The sequence below is a fragment of the Nomascus leucogenys genome, chromosome 10 (genome assembly GCF_006542625.1).
Source record: "Nomascus leucogenys isolate Asia chromosome 10, Asia_NLE_v1, whole genome shotgun sequence".
Lineage (NCBI taxonomy): Eukaryota > Metazoa > Chordata > Mammalia > Primates > Hylobatidae > Nomascus > Nomascus leucogenys.
In genome coordinates, this window is record NC_044390.1 from 20869770 (window position 1) to 20889153 (window position 19384).

Consider the following 19384-nt stretch of genomic DNA (forward strand, 5'->3'; position numbering starts at 1 on the left):
ATCCTTTATGGCCACTGCTGTGTATGGTTTACACCACTTATTGTTACATAACTAGTAGTAGTTAATAAATAAGGTTTTAAGAAGTTTTTTAGTTTGGGAAATAAATTATATGATCATCCTACTCCTAGTCTGCCTGTCTTCATTTCCCCTCTACTATTTAAAAGCATAGTGATCCACCTACACATTGTGGAACTGGGAAAATCTGATGATTCAAGTAAGCAAAATTATCAAGCACTACTTTCTTTTATCTCCTATTTAGGAAGAACATAAATAAAGTTTTATGTTATGTCATATTAAAATATATTCCTATGTTATAAGAATAATTGCATTTTCCATGTTTGTAAAACTGCCATTAAAAAGTGCATACGTCTTTTAGTATTGAAATTGCATCATTTCATATTTTGCTTAATACAAAATTATTTCTTTATTGTATAAAATGACTTCTTACCATGAGACACAATCAAAAGCTATAAAATCCACTGACATAATCCAACCATAGAAAACCTGTCTTCATTGTTATTGGTTTCCCTTTTGATGCACATAGTGCCCTGTCCTGACCATTGATCCTCAAAGGGATGTTTGCTATTTGTTTTTAGAAGAAAATTTTATTCCCTTATGGAAAGAAGAGTAGAGAAAGGATACAGCTGGCTTTGTTTTGTTTTGTTTTTTCCCCATCTTCTCTTTTCATTGTGCAGTGTTGCACAGTAATTGATGCCTAGGTCTGCTGCATTATCATGTGAATAGTATTCTTATTCTGAAGATGACAGAGCAAAATGATGAGAAAAACCTGCATTCTTAATAACATCATTAAGTCACTGAACTATGAAATGGCCCACCTCCAGCATTCTTGTTAATTTATGTAATGAATGTCTGAATTGTTTAAGTCATTATTACAGTGGTATTATTTAACTTATAGTGAAGCCTTATAATGGCTACAGATTTAAAGCCAGTTATTCTGGGAGCAAATTTTAAACCATTTCATACTTTTTATCCCCGCTTACTGTTTGTCTGTTACATCTTCTCTTTTCCTGATTTCAGATCTTAAGATAATATTTGCATTACTTGCATCAATTTACTTCATTATTATTATATAAACTTTCTCCTTTTCAGATATTTTTCTGTCCTTTAAAAACATTAATTATGATTAAGATCAGTTACTTCTTCAGTTTGATCTCAAGGCTAATCCTCAAACAGACTGAATAATTAAGAGATGCTCAGCATCGAGAATATTAATTTCCTCAAACTTGGATATTATTGATCTGTTTAAATGTTGACTTTCCGTTAAATATTTCTTTCAAAATGTCTTCAAAATACCTTTCCTTTATTTTGTGAAATTACAGATGTTCTAACTTATTCCATTTTATTTATTCTTATGCTAAACCTTGTAGAAGCATGAGCTATGACTTATAAAATTATTAATTTCCATGGTAAGTAGGATGAAGGTAGAATTTAATTCTAATGAAGCCTAGTGTAACAAACATTCCACTCCAGTGAAATCTTACAAAGCACCAGCTGGAAAACAGCTGTGTCCCATGCTCTTTGACTGTTGTGAAATCTTACTACAACCAAATAAAACAGATGCATCCTTGAAAGTTTTGATGAACTTTGTAAATCTTCAGATCAGGTCTTTCATACTTTATATTAGTTAAAAGGCAAAAAAGGTTCATTCTATTTGGAAGTTCATTAGCTTCTCTTTGAGGCTCTGCCAAAAATTCAGTTCTCTGTTAACATATGGAGGTGATACCACATTTGCCTGTTCGGGTACTAGTGTCATTCCTTCAATATAGATAACCAAATACATCAGCACTATTTACATCAAAACACACTCTTTATTAAAATGTATAAGCACAAATATATAATTATACATCATAAAGAAGTACAAATTCAGAAACTAATGCTTTGGTTAATGGAGGTTCCTCTTGTTAAAAATTCAGATGAGTAATTCAACAGCCTCAAAAGGCAAATAATTTACATACTGATAAAACTCCTAGCAGAAGGCTTTAATAGTAAAGTATCATGAGTTATATGACCCAATAAAAATTACAGACATGCTGATGTGTTCAATATAATGTTTGAGAATTTGAAATTTAAGGCAATAATTTTAATGCCATAGATTTGTACAGGTGTCAGTGTCCCATGAAACTTAGGAAAACCAAATATTACAAAAAATATTTGCTTCTAATTAAACAAAATGTATTCCAAAATTGTAATTGGACTCTTTTCCTAGATTCCTCTTTAGGTAAAGCATACTTCTTATTCATATCTATATTCTTACAGCCTACCAACTCCAGTTTTGGTTGAAAATTAGTAGCTAATTATTTAACATGTGGTTGGTTTACATAATTCTCTATTTAATCTATGTAAAAGGCACATAAAGATACCTACAACCTGGGTCATAAATTTTAGTATAAGAGAGTCACAGAGCACAGATAAAATGCAAACAAGAAGCTCTGTCTATAAATCTTGACGGATGTTTTTGAGCAGTTTGAATTTAGTCCCTATAGTTATGATATAGCCTATTTAAGTATGGTGTGTGCACATAGAAGATGAAAGTAGGAGCTTTTTAGGCAAAGAGATGAGCATGACATAGCCAACTGGTTAACTTGTGAGAATGCTGATATAAATAATGTCAAGATTTGGGATTCAGTCTCTGTAAAGGCAGAAGGTTTTGTTTTAGGGATTCAATCATTTGTAAATGAAGCAATAATTTCCAGCACGCCTATTTTGAACCAGATATTATGATAATATCTTAAAACAAGACAGTTACTGTTTTTACTATTGTTATTATGCTTAAAGTCTTACAAAGACCTATGCTATAAAAAGTTACCTACAGTTGGGTGAAAAATCCAGATATATTATTAAATATATGAACATCAAGTCTCCATTTACTTATAATTCAAAATGTAATAATAATATTTTAAAAGTTCGATAAAGTGATGTGTATGTGTGTCTATATAATACACATAATAAGTGCTTAGGTGCTTTATAAATAATAGATAACATAAACACACAAATTTGAGTTCAATAAAGAGTTATATAATAATGTTGTCTAGCTAAAACAGTTCTCTCAATAATTAACACAATACCTGCTATACAATGCATATTTTCTGAATGAATAGATAACTATATAAGTGAATTATTGAAAATTAAAAAAATTTTCTACTACATAGCAATACACTAATAAACATAAAAAGAAGGGAAGACTTCCTATTTCTGAAATGATGGAACAGCTGATAGACTTGCCTCCCACTGAAACTATAGAAAAACTCTGAAAAAGAAATATATAAATTTAGCAATTTGATGCATTGGAGAGCAACCAAGGGAGATCAGATTTGAGGAGGCAAAAGCCACAAGACAAGAAAATCCATTAAGATGATACAAACGTTAGCCACTTTTCTCCATTTTGGGAAATTTTATGATTGCCTGCATGATATATAAGAAACTGCAGACTTTGTGGTACTCCCAGTCGGTTTTGAGAGGAAGATGGAATTTTAGGGCTAACAATGCAGAAAGAGTCTGAAATAATGGTCAAAATTCTGAGCAATTTGCCAACTTGAGACGGAATCTTCCTCTGTCACCCAGGCTGGAGTGCTCGGCTCACTGCAAGCTCCGCCTCCCGGGTTCACGCCATTCTCTTGCCTCAGCCTCCTAAGTAGCTGGGACTACAGGTGCCCGCCACCACGCCTGGCTAAATTTTTTGTATTTTTGGTAGAAACGGGGTTTCACCGTGTTAGCCTGAATGGTCTCGATTTCCTGACCTCGTGATCCCCCTGCCTCAGCCTCCCAAAGTGCTGGGATTACAGAAACTCTGACTCTTAAAATGGAATGGAGATGCTGAGGAGCTAAAAAGCAGAGCTTTTAACAGATGATGAAACTTTGATGACTAGAAAGGGAGCCAAGGGTCCAACAAAAAAGTTAGTCAAGACTACTAAAACAGATTCCCTAGGAGTAAGAGCTCGTTAAGGTAGACTCCATAATTAACTATCTTCTGGTTCTCTACTTAACATTCTTTAAAGGAAGATAGAGAATTGAGAGTCTTTTTAATGTGCTATCCACCATAACTAGTTTATAAAAGGAAACTTCTAGCCATGCAAACACATAATTTAGAGATAAAAATGATCGATAGAATCAGACCTATATATAACTTAGACATTGAAATTACCGAATAAAGACTCCTAAATACCTCTTTTGACGTGTTTAGAATTTATAGAAAAAGGTGGATATGATAAGTGAAGACTTGGCATATGTGGTAGAAGCATGACAATTCTAATAGAAAAAAGTAGAAATTATAGGATGAAAAATACAACATTTGAAATTAAAATTTTTAGTGCCACCAGATGGTATTATATAGCAAAATTACATATTACAAATGAGAGAGACAGTAAATATGAGATCAAGTAAATTTTTTCCAAGCTGAAACTCAAAGAAAAGAAAGATTTAAATTTAAAAGAGCCTCAAAGACATGTATGGCAATATCAAATGCTTTGCCATTTGTATACCTGGAGATAAAGAAGGAGAGGAGTAATAAGGTTAAACAGAAACAAATATTCATAAATCAATAACTAATTTTTTCTAAAATTAAAAACATAAGCTCAACATAAAATTAAATTTAAGAAAAACCATGTTAATTAAACCACATTTAGGCACAACATAGCTAAAATGGTAAACCTCAAAGTTAAGAAAAGTAATTACAAGCAAATAAAAGGAAAAATTATTTAAAAAAATTCAAAAATGGCAGCATACTTCTCATTAAATGTGTATTCCAGAAGTCAATGAATCAGTATACTGGCAGGAAAAAAAGCAAAATGTCAACCAAAATTTTATATTCATTTAAAATCTCTTTCAAAAATAGAGCTGAAGTTATTATTATTATATATAATATAAATATAAATATAATAAGTATATATGTATTTATACACCTATATACACAAAGTTACACACACACACACACACACACACGTATAAAAGAAAGCTTAGAAAATGTATTACCAACAGATCCAAACTTCCAAAAAGTATTAAAGGAAGTTTTTAAGCTGAAGGAAAATTCTTACGGAAATTTGGATCTACATTGATGAATAAGGAGCACTGGAATTGGTGAATATGTGGATCAATATAAAGTTATTTTTACTTTCCTTAATTTACTTAAAACAAGATTGGCTACTTATACAAAATTATATTTTATTAGGAGAAAGTTACATCATATGTAGAAGTGTAATATATGACAAAATGTCATTAGCATGGGAAGGGCTAAATAAATATGCTACTCTGTGATTCTCACATTAAATGTTAGGTGGTATATAATTAATCCCAGATAAGGTATGACAAAGTATATACTCTAAATTCTAGAGCAACTAGTAAATCATATGAAGCCATAGCAATAGAGGAAATAAGATGACATATTAAGAAATATATATTGAAATAAATAAAGGTAGAAAAAGAAGAAACAAAAAAGAACATATAAGACGAATTGAAAATAAATAAAAAGATAGTAGACTTAAACCTGCCATATAAATACTTTTATCACATATAAATGTAAACATCCCAATTAAAATGTAGGGATTTTCAGACTGGATGAGAAAGCAATGCTTAACCATATACTGTATAAGAGACACACTTCAAGTATAAACTCTGAGAGCTAATAGAAGTAAAAGGGTGTTTCACTTTTTCACACAGTAATAATGACACACATAAAAGACAAAAAATCAGAGAGAAAAGACAAAAAATCAGAGAGAAAAGACAGCACTAGATATTTTATTACTTTATTATAAAAATAATTATTATAAAAATATATAACCAGATTCAAACTTCCTATACTATACATAGGCTAGATTCTAAGTTAAAAGTATGTAATATATTCCTAAAACAACCACTAAAATAACAAAACATATGATTATGCTAAATAACACTTCAAAGGAGATAAAATGAAATAATAAAATTATCAAATAATAAAACATGCAAAAAAAAGTAAAAAGGAATAAAGAACACAGGGAACAAATAGAAAACATGCAGCAAAATGATATATTTAATCATAACCATATAAATAAACACCTTAAGTGTAAATGGTCTAAATGGCCTCAATAACGTACTTACTAATGATTCATTTGAGATGAAGAAAAACCTACTAATGATTTAAGATGAAGAAACTAATATATGCTGCTGACAAGAAAGGCACTTCAACAATAAAGTTACACGTTAATTACAATTAAATTAGTAGTAATATATATACCATGATAGCACTAATAAAACAAATTATGAATGGTTATTAACATCAGACAAAGTATATTTCAGAGTAAAGAATATCATTAGACATAAAAATGGAATTTCATAATGACAAAAGGGTCAATTCATTAAGAGGACTTAACAGTTCTAAAATGTTATATACCTAACAACAAAGCTCTCAAATATATGACAAACAACCTGATACAACTGTAAAAAGAAAAAAGCATATCTAAAATTTTAGGCAGATATTTCTATATTTCTCTTCCAATAATAGAGTAGAACAAGGAAAATAAAAGCCAATAAGTACATGGGAGATTTGAACAAAACTATAAACCATAAGATGAAATTTAGATTTTTAAACGTTCTGTGGAACAATAGCAAAATATACATTATTTTCAAGTACACATGGAATATTTGTTTAGATATACTATATTTTGACCAAAAATAAGTCAGTGTGGCGATTCCTCAGGGATCTAGAACTAGAAATACCATTTGACCCAGCCATCCCATTACTGGGTATATACCCAAAGGACTATAAATCATGCTGCTATAAAGACACATGCACACGTATGTTTATTGCGGCACTATTCACAATAGCAAAGAATTGGAACCAACCCAAATGTCCAACAACGATAGACTGGATTAAGAAAATGTGGCACATATACACCATGGAATACTATGCAGCCATAAAAAATGATGAGTTCATATCCTTTGTAGGGACATGGATGAAACTGGAAAACATCATTCTTAGTAAACTATCGCAAGGACAAAAAACCAAACACCGCATGTTCTCACTCATAGTTGGGAATTGAACAATGAGAACTCATGGACACAGGAAGGGGACCATCACACTCCGGGGACTGTTGTGGGGTGGGGGCAGGGGGAGGGACAGCATTAGGAGATATACCTAATGCTAAATGACGAGCTAATGGGTGCAGCAAAACAACATGGCACATGGATACATATGTAACAAACCTGCACGTTGTGCACATGTACCATAAAACCTAAAGTATAATAATAATAAAAAAAAGAAGAAGAAGAAAAAAAAGAAATAGATAATTTGAATAATCTTGTGATATGCTCTGGATCTGGGTCCCCCCTGAGGCCACAAATCTCAGGTTGAATTTTAATCCCCAATGTTGGAGGTGGGGTCTGGTGGAGGTGATTGGATCATGGGGGTGGATCCTTTATGAATGGTTTAACACCATCCACTTGATGCTGTCCAACAAAAGAGTTATTAAAATGTGTGTTGCAACTCCCCACTGCCTCTTGGCTCAGGTTCTGCCACATAAGATGCCTGCTCCAATTTGCCTTCCACCATGAGTAAAAGATCCCTGAAATCTCCCTCATGGAAGCAGATGCTGCCATGATTCCTGTACAGCGTGCAGAATCATGAACTAATTAAAACTATTTTCCTCATAAATTACCAAGTCTCAGGTGTTTCTTTATAGCAATGTAAGAACAGATTAATACACTCTGTATTTATTAAAGCAATTTAACTTTAGTTAATTTGCTTTACTTACACTTAGTGCCACAGAGAAAACTGCAGGCCTTGGTGTCCTCTAATGAATCCTATTAAATATTGCAAAAATATTTACTCAAATCTTTACAAATATTTAAAAGAAGGAAATATATCCCAAATCACTCTATGAAGATACCATGATCCTGATTCCAAAACCAGACATACACATAATGCAAAAAAAGAAAACTACAGATTAATATCCTCTTCATATATATAAGTAAAAATATAGGTATAAAATTTTAGCAAATTAAATTCAACAATACAAAACAAAGAGTAATGCTTCATGATTGAGCGGGGTTTATCCCACAATTTATCTCACAAATGTAAGGCTGATTTAACATTCAAAATCTAGTCCTCTATATTAATAAACTAAAGGATGAAAACCATATAATAATTTCAGTAGATGCAGAAAAAGCAAATGACTGAATTCAGCATCCACTCTTCAGAAAAACTTTAAGAAGAGTAAAACGAGGATAACTTTCTCTAAATATATGTGCCTGGGGGGAGAAAAAAAACAAAAAACAAAAAAAATCTATGACTAACATCATATTTAAGCGTGAAATGTTGAATGTGTCTACCACTAAAATACAGGAAAAATACAGCAATGTTCATTTTCACCACTTCTATTCAGTATAATTGTAGAGGTGTTATACAGTACATTCAGGTAAGAAAAATAAAATACTAGCCAATCGTAAATCTAATAAATGGCTTATATCCATAATATGTAAACAAGTCTCACTACCTAATAATAAGGAAGAATGAAAATGGCTGAAAGATTTCTACACTCACTTCCTCAAAGAAGACAAAAAGATTGCAAATAAGCACAGAAAAAATCTTTTTGTTGATGTTGATGCTCAACATCAGTAGGTATTAGGTCTAAGACAAATTAAAACTACAATGAGATACTACTATTGTACATCCGTTAGAAAACAAAAGCCAAAAACCAATAAAACAAAACTAACAACATCCACTTTTGCAATGATCTAGAGCAACTGAAATTCTCATAGTGGAAATGTGAAATGGTGCAATCATTTTAGAAATCGGTTGGGAAATTTCTGAAAAGTTTTCTCAATTATCTGTAGTTCCAGCTACTTGGCAGGCTGAGGTGCGAGAATCTCGCCAGGTCAAGCCCAGCCTGGGCAATAGTGAGACCTTTTCTAAAAAAAATTAAAATAAAATAAAATAAAATAAAATAAAATAAAATAAAATAAAATAAAATAAAGGCCGCAGGCGGTGGCCCACGCCTGTAATCCCAGCACTTTGGGAGGCTGAGGCTGGCGGATCACGAGGTCAGGAGATCGAGACCATCCTGGCTAATACCATGAAACCCAGACTCTACTAAAATACAAAAAAATAAATTAGTCGAGTGTGGTGGCGGGCGTCTGTAGGGCGCCTGTAGTCCCAGCTACTCGGGAGGCTGAGGCAGGAGAATGGCGTGAACCCGGGAGACGGAGCTTGCAGTGAGCAGAGATGGGACTACTGCACCCCAGCTTGGGCAACAGAGCGAGACTCTGTCTAAACTAAACTAAACTAAACTAAACTAAACTAAACTATACTATAAAATAAAATAAAATAAACCACATAAACCAGCTATTCCACTCCTAAGCATTTACTCCAGAGAAACATATGTCCATGCAAATACTTGTATTTGAGTGTTCACAGCAATTTTGTTTACAAAGGTAAACAATCTACATGTCCATCAAAGAATGAAGGAATAAACAAATTGTGGTATATCCATACAATGGAAGTATACTCAGCAATAAAAATATTTTAACTATGAAAACACACAGAAACATGGATAGATATCAAAATAACTATAATGAGTGAAATAAGTCAGATAAAAGATACATTTCATATGATCCTATTTATAAATATTCTAGAAACTCAAATGGAAGAACTCAGTTTTGTGGCTGTGTAGGGACTGGGATGGGTGTTGGGCAAGGAGGAAAAGGAGGGAGGGAACAAAAAGGGATATGAATAAATTTGGGGGAGGACAATAAATGTGTTCATTATCTTGATTGTGATCATGGTTCTATTGTTTCATGTATGTCAAAACTTTCAAGGTGCACATATTAAATATGCAGTTTTTAATGTTTCAATTAAATTTCAATAAAGCTGTAAAATACAAAATAAACTAATATAAAACAAAAATCATAAGCATGCAAATATCTAGTGCAACTGATTATGATTATCTGAATAGAGACACAACATTCAGTATACCAAAACACCTCTCTAAATGCTGTGTAAACAGAATTTGGAAGTGTTAGAAAGTGTTCCATAACTGACCTTTCCAGGTTTTTCCAGATGTTTTATATAATGGAGATAATCACGAATAGATCATTATGTTGAAATTTGTTAGAATGAAATAACAGGGAAGAAGGTCTTGATAAGTGATGAGTGTTGCAGACACCAAGAAGAAGTGAATGTGTGAATTAACTCAAATTTCGTATTATAACCATACAGAGGTTATGAAGAAATAAGTAAAAAATATTGCAATGATGACTGAAAATGCCATTTTGTCGCACAATTTTTTTTTTACATTTGTAAACAAACCATTTATTGTTTTGGCATGTCATTAATGATTATGTGAAAACTCCTTTGAAATATTCAATACTATTTAAGATATTGTCATTATTTTTTTCAATTGTGTCAGCAACAAAAGATGAACTAGTAATAACTTCTGTTTTTCATTTATTTTTTATATTTAATAAATTGCTAAAATGTTCTAATGTTACAAAGAAATACTTGAAAAACATTTTCTAATATTTACTAAACCAATACTAATCTTTAAATTGCTTTAAATATTACTTTATGCAATGAAATTTTTATGACTATAAATGCAATTGTGCTTCCATTCATCTTAACAGGGCATGTAATATTTTATCTTTAAATGACATTGCAAATGAAATTTAAATGATTACAAAACTTAAAATTCAAGTGGCTATCCAGTTTAGGCTTCTGATAGTATAATTTTATAATTTCCTTCAATCAGACTAACCAGAGAAATAGAGGAACAATGAAATACTTTTCTTCAGTTATGTCTTGGTAGTATTCATTAATATCATTGGACACTTTCATTCCCATTCACCTTAGTGGCAAATCATTATGTATCTTTGAGTGGTATTAAGAATTAATTAAAATAGTTTTAAAAGTCCAAATAACCTCACTTGACTGCTGTATTTACATCAAACCTTTCAAATTACTGTGGTACTTATGAATAATAAAAGATATCAAGTTACATAATGTATACTCAAAACTTTTGTTTAAATAAAATTTGATTTAATTATATGTGCTAAAATAATATGTACTATGTTACAATTTTGCTTGTTTGAACAAATGTTATGATAGAAATTTAGAGAAATTCCATAGGGAATTACTGCTGGTTTACACTCAAAGCAATCAATTATATAAAACATGTTAAACAAAAAAATGTGAATGCTTGAAGCAGTGTTTGAAGTTTCTCAATTAAGGCTATAAAATTATATCTTATACTTGATGCCAAAAGTTTTGTCTTGTTTTTCATCACGAATATAGCCATTTGCTAAAGCTGTCTATTGCTTCCAAAATGACATATTGCACTGTAAATAAATGTGAAAAATGTGATGTGTTAGACACAAAGAAAATGAGAAGGAAATGGAAATGAAAGGAAAAAAAGTGAGACACGTGAAATTGCACAAAACTTTGAAAATGAGTTTTGTATTACAAAAATCTATTCTCCAATGATACGATATTCAGTAGAGAATAAAAAGTATTGCTCCTAATAAGCTTTTAGTACTACCTGTCGAAGCAGAAGCTTTTCTGGTTAATACTGACACCTTAGAAAAGCAATTTGCTTTGTGGAATAAAAACGAATCAGCAGAACCCAGACAGAGAAATCCAATTTTATCCTCAGACAGACACAAAGCTGTATGCCTTCCATTTTAATGACTGACAGCTTCTATTGCTTTGTACAAGAATCATGTAACAAATGAACACAACCACCAGGAGAGGCACAATCAAGCCCAAAAGCACTAGTGTCATCTTCTGTGTGAGCACACCTTGGATTCAAACCCAGAGAAAGCTATTACAAGCTCATGAATTTGTATACTGTGTTTCTATGACAAAATGAGCAATATTATATATTAACCAATGTATCCTTGAAAAATAGCACTGGATTTATGAGGAGGAACTACTTGATATATTGCATTGAGGAAGACCTCAGATTCCCGTAGGCCTGAAGGTTAAGTAATTTTTTTCTGTGGGACAAAATAATAAAAATATTGAGAGGGTTGTGTGTGGAGAGAAAAAATGGAGGTTGAATAAAAAGACAGCAGAGTACAATTGCCTGTTTTGTTACTCTTTCTGAATGTGCAGTTCTTCAGTAAAATTATTAAGTTCAAGAAATATTTCATGAATGTGTTCATGTGGAAGCCTATGAAAGAACTAAATTTTGTGATCTGAGGAAGCATCTGGACCAAAAAAAGGAGAGCAAATGCAGACCAGAGAAGAAAGGCAGAGAGATCAAGACAAGGAAGGCAAGGGCAGATAGAATAAGCAATGTGTAGAAATTGAGGGAATGGCTCAAAACATAAGAAATTGGAATTGAGGGTTAGGCCAAATTTATACCCTGTGGATCTTTTTTAAGAGCTACCTAAAGTGACCACTGTAAACTAAATTACATTTCTATATCTAATAATTTAATTTGTGATTTAATTTCATTTGCCGTTATGGTTTTGACTTCCTTAAACTGAAAAATGTAATCACCAGCTTGTGCACATCTGAAATTAATTTTGTCAGCAGAGGCAATTAGTTAATTGAAAACTGGAAAGCAGTTTGGAAAAGAGATATCCTTCAAAAGTATTATTTAATTTAATATTTATATTAATGAGAGCAATTAAAGTACTATATTACATTGTTGTTTTGAAGTGACTAGATACACATCTATTGTGAAACTTGAATTTCTTTCTTATTCCAAAGCAAGATGAAGGCTAAGTGCATTTGTTTTCAGCTCATGGTTTCATTTTTCAGTACATGCCATGCTTAGTTTTCCTCTTTGCAGGGTTCTTAAGCCTTTTCCAGTAAAAGTCCAATTTTTAATATAATTAAAATCTTAAGCCAAAGGAGTGAAAATGAGGACATTATTTTTTAGAGTCTAATGTCAGGTTTACTAATGGGGCCTCAGAATTAGTAAATAAAACCAACAAAAATTGGATCTCTTGGGAGTGTTTCCAAAGCCCATTAACTACTCATGACTCAATGTTGATACTGAAGTCAGTGATTATCACTAGGTACTGATAGGCAGAATTTTTTTTTAAAGAATCTCTTATTACTCTTCTCTCTCTATATGTGTGTGTGTGTGTGCGTGCCTGTATGTATGTATATGTACTTTATGTGCATATGATTAAATATATAGTTTCTGATAAAATTTAGGGAATATAGTTAATCATAAACAAAATATCTTTATAAAGCTGATAATATTATTATTTGTCTTGAATTTAATACAAAGGCACTACAATATTTTGGTCTAATTAAACTAGACTGTAGTCTGTGGTATCATATTTCAATAACAATATTAGTTATTTTGAATGTATTTATTATTGTAGTGTTACAAAAAAGTTCATTAGCTACATATGTTGTTGAATACTTATAAAGGGAATTGTTTCTATAGTTAGTGTAGTTTTAAGCTGGCATTTTGCATTTATTTAAAGGTGAGGATATAGTCTCAGTAAAAGCAAGCTTGCTGTAAAATTTTAAAACTCTATATTCTAGGTCATTTTTTCCTCCTTTTTATTTATTACTTTTGGATTTGGTTACTTTTGACTTGATACTTCCTTTCTCACTCCAGCGTATAACCAGTAGATTTTGGAGTCAAAGTACTGTGTTTGAATACAATCCCTTTTGACCTACCAGGTAGGGGTCTCAGTAAAATTGCTTAAAATCCCATAGCCTATTTGCTCATTTATTCAAATGAGATGATAGATAAAAATCTCACTAAAAGAACAAGGCACGTAGTATGCATATGAACATGGTCATCATCAACATATCACCAATAACACTGTTATTATTAATTAATAATGTCATCATTGGTTTGCTCCAATTATAGATTAACATTATGTCTATATGTCTGTTTTAATATTATTCGTCATTTGGTTTGTGGCTATAATCTTCATTATTGTCTTTATTATTATTGATTTGTACCCACCTACTGACAATATATTTCAGGATTATTCAAAAAAATACTAGGAATTCTTAAAAGGTACTTTTATTGTGTCAGAAATAATCTTTATATTTTGCCTTAATAAATGTAAATTTATAAGATCAATGTGAGTATAAACATAACCACAAGTTAGTCAAAGGAAGATAGGTCATAAATGGTTCAGATAACATGGTTATTGGCTATGATTAAGTGTCAATAGAGTTGGGAAGAAAAGGCCAACAGCACAAACAGAAATGTAGGCCTCTGGTTAACTGAATATTTAAGATAAGTTGATAGGACCAATATATTTGTTCAAGTTTATATTATACCCTTACATGCCATATCATGAACATTTTAGACCTGCTTGGCTTACTTTATCTATCCTCTGGGCTCTATGGTTATTGAAGAGAGGAATTTTTCTCCAATCATGCCAAAATTCGTTCCATTAAGGTTATGAATTAAATCTCAAAGTTTTATAAGCATTTGTTCTCTGACTCTTTTGATGAATTACTTCTTCTTAAATGAAAGGAACCCCAGAGAGTTTTCATGAGTTCATGGGATCTGATGCACTAATCACTTTTGGCCCCATTTTATTAACATTTTAAAATTTCCTGGCCCTGGACTGTAAACTGCATACTACGGTTTTCCTTATTCTCTTTTGCTTCTAGAAAACGGAATGTTTAGATAACATCTTACGTAAGTAAATACTATCTACCCAACAAACTTAAAACTATAGAAAATATGCAAGTAGGCAGGAAAAAAAACAAAATTTAAAAATCTGAAAAGCATTAAAAATTCAGAAACTAAAAGTACAAAGATTATAAAATCATAAAGTGATTATAGTGTGATTAATAGACACAATTTAACAAGTTAATTTTGTTGATTTCCAGTATTTAATGTTTTAGAATCCATAACTAATAATGAACAAAGGAAACTCCACTAGAGAGAGTTTCACCAAAGCAACTGAAATCTCAGCTAATAGAAAACTAGAAATAATTGTCACATTTTTACTGAATGTATCATAATGTAATTATTAATATTCTAAAAATATACCATGCTCAAATTTGTAAGAAGCATTGGGTCACCAAAAAGTAATTCAAATGTCTATAACAAAGCAAATCTCAAAAGAGAAAATAAGGCATTTTAACATTAAAAGTACACAGTATCACAATTAATTTACAACATTGAAAATTTCTTTGAATTACTATTCAGCCACAAAAGAATTAACATATTTTTGAAATTAACCTGTCATTCAGACATTATCTTCATCTATAACTATTTGCCCAATGAGCAGGGATGCACTTTTCTACTTTGTTACTAAAAATATGGTTTTATTTGCACATCAATGTGCCAGACAAAAGGTATAAAGCATAAGTGGTCTAGCCCAATTCTGATTGGATTAGATTTTCTAGTCCTTTGGTCATATGATTCAGTTCTGGCAAATAAGTAATAAGAATGTACTAGTGGTCTTCTGGAAAGATATTTCCTCTCTGGCCAAAGGAAAAAGACATATTAAGAAGTCACTTTCACCTGGTTATGCTTTGTACCTTCTGTCTTTGAATAGGAGTTGTGTAAAGAAATAAAACCTGGGGATTTTGCAGCCAGGGAATGTTTAAGAGAATGGGTAGAGAATTATCTTTCTGTGTTGGGTTTATTTCACTTAATGTAATATCCTCTGGGTTCATCCATGTTGCTGCAAATAAAATAATTTCATTTTAAGGCTGAATAGTATTTCATTATTTGTGTGTGTGTATATATATATTATATATAATATTTTCTTTATCCAGTCATTAATTGATGAACAACAGGTGGATTCCATATCTTGGCTATTGTAAATATTGCAGCAATAAACATGAGAGTGAAAATAGCTTTTTAAAATACTAATTTAATTTTTTAAATATATATCCAATAGTGGGGCTTCCAGACCTTATGCTAGTTCTACTTTTGATTTTTTTGAGGAATCTCCCTACTGTTTTCCATATGGCTATACTATAGCTCCACAATGTGCAAGAATTCTCTCCACGTCCTCACCAGCACTTGTTATCATTCACCTTTTTAATAATAGGCATTCTAAGAAATGTGAGGTGATAGCTCATTGTGTTGAATCATAGAAGAAGAGAGTAGAAGTAGAGAGTAGAATGATGGTTATCAGGGGCTTAGGGTAGGGTTGGGGAAGATATTGGTCAAAAGATGAAAGACATCAGTTAGGAGAGATACGTTCAAGAGATATATTATGCAACACAGTTACTATAATGAACAACAATGTTGTTATTGAAAATTACCAAGAGACAGGGGCTACAAAATGGTTAACTAGAGACATTGCCTCCTCTGAAAAGAGAATCAAAGTAGCAAGTAGATAATCACGCTCAGAATAGATTGTTTAAGAGAGAACACTGGAATTCAACAGAGAAGTGGAATTCAACCTTTTAAACATGGAAAGAGAGAGAAGTAAAGCAGCTTAAGGGCCTAGAGAAACTCCCCAAAGTGAGAAAAGGTTAAGAGAGTGACTGCCAGTGGCCCATATTCCCACTACAGACTCCTGCATCTCAGCTACAGAAAAGCCCTTAGACCCTTGGCAGGCCCAAAGACTAACATGGAGATCTGTCTGGAGAATGTGCAAAGGCATCGTTCCAGAGAAGGAGCTCGTGCTCGGTCCCACATATCCCCTGCAAGCCTTAAGCAGTTACAGCAATGATGTCATATTGAAAGCCCAATCCCCACCAGACCGCATCTTGCCTGGGGGCCCAATAGCCCTGCATCTCCACATCTCTGGACCCCAATGGAAATTTGCTGCCCTCAGACACTTGCCACTGGTAGCTGCTGCCGCTAGGGCTGTACCATGAGCTATTTTCAAAGATTCCACTACCCTGATCATCAAAGCTGCCACACAGTTTCACTTGTTCCAAAGACAAGCTTTTCCTGCGGAAGCCACCACTGGCCAAGGGGCCAAACTATTAGCAAAGTGCACAATCCCCAGCTGCCTGCATAGGGCTGCTCTCACTAAACACAACCCCACCCTCTGCAGTACCAGGCTTGCAGCATAGCTGCTGCTAACACTATCCAAGCATTCTACTGTGAGCTTTGGGATTACTCCACACTTGCCTACCACAGTCAAAGAATGAGTATGAGTCTGCCCAACCCAGCTTCACCATCTCCTATAGTGCCTAAACAGCCATGAGAGTGTGTTGGGACCACCCAATCCAGTCCACCACTGTTGGTACCTAAACACTCCTCCCATGGCTTGAGGTTAGACCCATGCAATCTGCTGCTACTGTCACAGCTGGCACCTACCTGCACATGCCAAACATGGGCCTGCAAACTAGCCCATTCAGTCAGTCACAGCCATTGTGAACACCAGCATGAACTGCTTGAGAGTCAGAGGTTTGTCTCACTGCTGCTATTGCCATCAATCATGCCATGCTTCCTGCCCAGAAGCCTGAAAAACTGCTTATCTGCCCAGCTACCACTGATACTACCAGCACTGACCAAGCTCCCTGAGGCTTAAGAATAGGTCCATCTGGACCTACTAACTCCCGTGACAGCATACACCACCCTGAAACCCAAGGTTAGGCACACGCAGCTCACTGTTGCTATCACTGGGGCCTTAGAACAAACACATCTTGTGCCCTCATTCCAAGCAAAATTTCACTATAGCCTCCACTAACAACTGTACCATAAAACACTTAGGAAATGACAGCCACAAATGACACTGTTCACAGACAAAGAAATCACACAGAGACTATGCTGTTGCATGCACCAAGAATCAAAACCAAAGTGCTCTATCCAAACAACATACCTCTTCAGAAAAAGTCTTCTTATATAAAATAAATTCAAAAAATTGGAAGAAGTGACTGTTATACCAGACTGTTACATCAGAAAAACAACTGAGGATATTTACCAAAAGAGATAAATACAAAACTTAAGCAGAAATTCTGGAGCTGGAGAATTCATTAACTAAAATTCAAAATAATTAGTTAACATTATAAATTAATCAATAACATTATTTACTTATTATTAATCAATTTAATACAATTAACTAAAATGCTAAAGTTTTAACAGTAGATAAGATCAAGCAGAAAAAAATATTCACAACTAGAAGACAGGTCTCTTGAAATAAACACAGTCAGATAACAATTTTAATATAGAACAAAAAATAATAAACCTATATTACATATGGGACACCAAAAAGTGACAAAATATTCAAATTTTTGGCATCCCAGAAGGTAAAGGGAAAAGAAAAGGAATAGAAAACCTATTAACAAAATAATAACTAAAAATATCTCAAATCTAGCAAGAGGTGTAGACATCCAGATATGGGAAGCTCAGAGATCCCCAAACAGTTCCAATGCAAAAATGCCTTCTCCATGCCACATTATAGTCAAACTGTCCAAAGTCAGACACGGTCGTGGTGGCTCACTCCTGTAATCCCAGCACTTTGTGAGGCTGAGGCAGGTGGATCACAAGGTCGGGAGATCAAGACCATCCTGGCTTAACACGGTGAAACCCCGTCTCTACTAAACAAAATACAAAAAATTAGCCGGGCGTGTTGGCGGGCACCTGTAGTCCCAGCTACTCGAGAGGCTGAGGCAGAATGGCGTGAACACGGGAGGCGGAGCTTGCAGTGGGCCGAGATCACACCACTGCACTCCAGCCTGGGCGTCAGAGCGAGACTCTGTCTCAGAACAAACAAACAAACAGAAAACAAACAAACAAATAAAAAACAAGAAAACTGTCCAAAGTCAAAGACAAAGAGAGAATTCTAAAAACAGCAAGAGAAAGCCTCTAGTCACTTATAAGGAAACCTACATCGGACTAACAGTAGATGGGTCAGCAGAAATCTTACAGGCCAAGAAAGAATGGAATGATATATTCAAACTGCTGAAAGAAAAAAAAACCTGCCCCTCATGGGTACTAATACCAGCAAAGTTATCCTTCATTAATGAAGTAGAAAGCTGAGGGAATTCATCATTACTAGACTGGCACGACAAGAAATACCTCAGCAACTTTTATACCTAGAAGTGAAAAAACACATCTATCATCATAAAAGCACAAAAGTGCAGAACCCTTTGGTAGAGTACATACACACAATTGAGGAAGAGAAATAACTCAAATGTTATGACTACAGAAAACCACCAAACCACAATGATAAACAATAAGGGAGAATAAATCAAAGAAAAGATATACCAAAAAAAAACCCAGAAATTAATTCATATAATGATAGAAATAAGCCCTCACATATCAATAATAATCTTAAATGCAAATGAATTAAACTTTCAAAATATATAGACTCTATAGACTGGGCTGAATTGATTTTTAAAAATGGCCCAACTATAAGCTTCCTATAGTAAACTTATCTCACCAGTAAAATACACATGGACTGAAAGGAAAGGGATGGAAAAAGGTATTCCATACAAACACAAACCAAATGCAAACAGGAGTAACTATATGTATATCATATAAAACATAAT